General features: G+C 39.4%; 1 non-coding gene across 1 annotated transcript; it reads left to right on the top strand.

Annotated features, from left to right (window-relative positions):
• Window positions 1-1,114: 1,114 nt before the first annotated feature.
• Window positions 1,115-1,186, top strand: TRNAP-AGG. The gene has a single exon. It is a non-coding gene; the product is annotated as a tRNA-Pro (tRNA).
• The last annotated feature ends 3,368 nt before the right edge of the window (window positions 1,187-4,554 follow it).

Genomic DNA, 4,554 nt, shown 5'->3' on the forward strand with positions numbered 1-4,554 from the left:
TGTACCGCACCGGGAGTCAGTTATTTCCAATGGAACACAATTCCTTATTCAATGATCGTATTAACTTTCACTGCCTTTTTGCCTTTTAAATGAAATACTACCTCATGATTACGGAGGATATGAATGAAGGTTGCTATACTCACGTATTCCAAAGCGGCGTGTCACTTGTATAGCCTCCGAATAGCATTCCCTTTAAATATGAATACCACAACGCTGGAAGGTTACCCATAGAAACCTGACGCGATGAGATGAGATGATAGGCGCCGTAAAACCGTGCGATGAGGGTGGATAATGGTTCGAGGATGCACTCCTATATACCACCAAGTCAACTATACCATCCAAACCTTTCCTCCTCAATAACAATTATTACCAACCGTGATCCATCCATCAAAACCTTCGTTCATCAGTCAGTGTGTACGATACAAATGAAATATTACACATCTGCAGAGTTTGTGTATGTTTTTATAACGCAGAGCTGCCGTGTATTGAGATCAAACAAATCGGCGGGCAGACGGTTCGTATTGGTTTCGAGTAAACACGTGAACTTGTGTGACAGATGCGAGCAGAGAGAGAGAGAGAGAGAGAGAGGAGGAGGAGGAGAAATTAAGAGAGAGAGAGAGAAAGAGAGGAGGAAAAATTAAGAGAGAGAGAGAGAGAGAGAGAGAGAGAGAAGGGTAAATGGCGCGAAATGCAATACGGTACGGTGCTCTAATAACGGACGTATCACATCACTGGCGTAGATTCATGGACACTGTGTGAGAAGTGCGATAAGATCACGTGACATAAAAGTTCCTTTTGACACATATTGGTAAATTCCCTAATTCCCTCCAAACTGGTTGTTGTTTCCTTTCACCACGGGTCACTAGCAAAACGTGAGCTATTCGTCGTATCCAATGTCAAGCCAAAAGTTCACCTTCTTTCCACTTAATCAGCTTCTCATTTCAAATAGCTTTATGAGGAATCTGATTTTATTAAACTTGGTTCGATTTGATCTGAGATATTAGACCATAGGAATCGAAATTGATATAATACAACGAAGAAAACCTAGTAACTAAAGCAGTGAGATTTAGGTCACAAAATAGAGACAATTCGATCGCAAAGAGACATTACATAAGGTTCGTTGGTCTAGTGGCATGATTCTCGCTTAGGGTGCGAGAGGTCCCGGGTTCGACTCCCGGACGAGCCCCGCGTATTTTTTTTAGCGCTTAGAGACTTCGGCGGTAAGCGCTAAACGTTTTTATTATTATTATTATTTATTTATTATAAGGGTATTGAAATTGCCCGTCAGATGATTTCTTGAAAGTTGGTTTGTGATCCTGAAAACGAACTCATCAGTCTCAACATTCATGGAGCTAAAGCTAGGGTAATACATTTTAAAGCTCTTTGGAAGCGTATAGAGATTTTATTTCATAACGTATTATGCGCTAAACAAGAACTGAACTATTATTATTAGATACTTGTCTATATACATATATTAATATTTGTGATGGGGTTTTTCTCTTCTTCTCCTCCTCCTCCTCCTCCACCTTCTTCTTGTTCTTCTTGTTCATGTTCTTGTTCTCCTCTTACTCATCTTTTTCTTATTCTTCTTCTTCTCCTCCATCTACTTTTTTTTGTCTTATTGTTCTTCTTTTCCCTGTTCGTCGTCCTTCTACTGCTCCTTCTCCTACTCCTGTTCCTTCTCCTCTTCCTCCTTCTATTCCTCTTCCTCCACCTCATCCGTCCCTTTTCCTATATTTTTCTCTGCCTTATCTCATAGCGTGATCCACAGTATCTATATGCCGAAACCTTCGAAGGGATATACAGGGCGTATCATAATAAAGGATATTGAAGTTTAATGACGATTTATATGAAAACTACTGATTTCATAATCAAGCATTTTATGTCTGTTGTAAAGGACAGAATGTCCTCTTGTTAATGACACCCCGATCATACTACTACTGTCACAGTTGACTGAATAACAAAGCATTGCTGTCCACCATGTGAAAGGTGCACTGTGACAAGTTAGCATTCACAGATAAATTCTAAAGATTAGTGCTTGTGTCAGCCCAGACATATTGAAATGCTGAACAATGAGTGGATTATGTGTCTAAGAAGGAAATGTTATCAAACTTGGCACAGTGCACCTTTCACATGGTGGACAGCAATGCTTTGTTATTCAGTCAACTGTGACAGTAGTAGTATGATCGGGGTGTCATTAACAAGAGGACATTCTGTCCTTTACAACAGACATAAAATGCTTGATTATGAAATCAGTAGTTTTCATATAAATCGTCACTAAACTTCAATATCCTTTATTATGATACGCCCTGTATACTTCAAAAGGATGAAGCAATATGGACATTGCTCTTCGCTCGCTACTTGAACCTGAACGTTAAAAACACTTGAACCTCTAGCGTCAATATTTCTTTCCACATTGTGTTATATTCCTTGCCTTCGGGGCAAGGTCTGGGACTCCGTGATTGAGGAATCAGGAAGCCATCCTGCCTATATGAAATATGGCTTCGTCATTCTGCTTCATGAGACATAGACTGAAACATAGACTGAATAGTATGTACACTGTGGAGGATCAGGGACCCGTTTCACAAAGTCTTTTTTCAATGACAAATGACAAAAATCAGTGACAAATCTGCTGAGTACCAATCAGAAGCAAGGATTTTAGTAGCTTATAACAAAAACTGTTATTTGTCACACATGACAAGTTTCATGAAACGCCCCCAGGAGGGGGCGAGTGCCCCCATTATGGAGGCAACCCTTGCAGTAAAATAAAAATATGAACTTTGGGGACGCCTCCTCTATTCATCCGCAAACTCGTCAAAAATCATATGTTGTTGATTTGGGCTCACCATAACATTGAGCATGCCCACAAGTAAACTTTTCATCTAGTAAAAATATCTTGCTTGTGTGAATGGAAGCCAACCAACCGAGGTTTCCCTATATATATACCCCATTTACCGTTTGGCTACCCTGATACGGTCTTCCTTTCTACACAACGTTCGTGATTTGTAAAGAGCAGTCATTTAATTTTCTAAACTCCCCCCCCCCCCCCCCATTCCCTTACTTTGCCCTAAAGTTTCCCCAATTTGATATCCAATTTGGACTATATATAAATATATACTCGATATATAATTTTCACAATATAATAATATTCTAGCATGATTACTTGCAGCTTCAAAGAAATTTTGAAATGAAATTGATATTGAAAGAATGTGAGGAAAATAATCTTGGAATGTCTCGAGCACACTGGGGTTCCATCTTTGTTTGATAAAAGCAAGAGATCCACTTATATAGACGATCCTCCATGCCCGGCCTTCTCATCCTTCTTTTCAATAAACACAACCTGTTTTATACCTTTCATCTGAGTCTAATTATGAATTCAATATCTCATCGGTACCTAAGCTAGGAAAGTAATTATTTAGCTAGCCAAAGAAGAGCTCGTCATATTGGAATTGCCTGTGGGTTGATGCTGTTATTCCGAGATTCATAGAGAAGAAATTGTAGTGATATGAGTGGTCTTAAAACGGAGGAGGTGTTAGTAAAGAAAATAGTAGGACGGGGGAAAAGATGATATGTGTAACCAAATGGTGATGAGAGATGAACATGAAATATCCTTCGTATTTCCCTGATTCCTAACATATATGTATATGTATCTTGTGTTATTGTAGATTGTACGTCTGCTCTTGACTTTAATATCAACAAATAATTTCAAACGCTAATTGACTTGCTGTCATTTTTGCTCACGGAGACCTTATTTAGCTTACCAAGTAGATGACGGTGATTGGGAGAGAGAAAAAGAGAAGGAAAAGAAGAAAGGAGCTATAGAAGAGATAATTAAATAAATGTATAGAAAGAAGAGTACATATAGATCTGAAGGAAGGGTGAGTGTGTGTGTGTGTGTGTGTGTGAGAGAGAGAGAGAGAGAGAGAGAGAGAGAGAGAGAGAGAAAGAGAAATAGAGAAAGAGAGAGAGAGATAGAGAGGGCAAAGGAAAAAGATGAAAGGAGAAGAGAGAACAAGATAATTGGATAGAAAGAGATTAAAAAGGGGGACACAGAGCTGGAGGAAGAAAGAGAAAGGAAGAGAGAGAGAGAGAGAGGGGGGAATAAAGAGAATGAAAGAGAAGGAGAAGGAGAGGGAGAGGGAGTGTGATAGGGAGAGGAAGAGGAAGAGAGAGATAGATAGATGATGAATGATGGTAATCTATTTCTTCGTTTCCTCCTACGAGTGCCGAGCACACTGGGTGTAATCAAGTTGATCAAAATGATGCTGGGGTGACACCCGTATGGGTGTTGCTGGAATGGATAAGATGGATCTTGATGATAATCTTCTAGTGAAATGAGTAAGAGAAAAGTTACTTATGCATTGGGGCCGAGATATTGTAACCTCGAACCTCTTTATGATTACCTTACGATAAGGGCAAGGTAGTAATTTCTATATATCAACATTGGTCACAAACACTGACAGAAATGACGTTGCTCTAATGCTTCAAAGATCACGATACCATTTAGGCTTGCCGCCATCTACGTTTAAATACAAGAATGAGCGCAGATTTTGA

Source organism: Strongylocentrotus purpuratus, unplaced genomic scaffold (assembly GCF_000002235.5).
Source record: "Strongylocentrotus purpuratus isolate Spur 01 unplaced genomic scaffold, Spur_5.0 spur5_scaffold_7, whole genome shotgun sequence".
Taxonomy (NCBI): domain Eukaryota; kingdom Metazoa; phylum Echinodermata; class Echinoidea; order Camarodonta; family Strongylocentrotidae; genus Strongylocentrotus; species Strongylocentrotus purpuratus.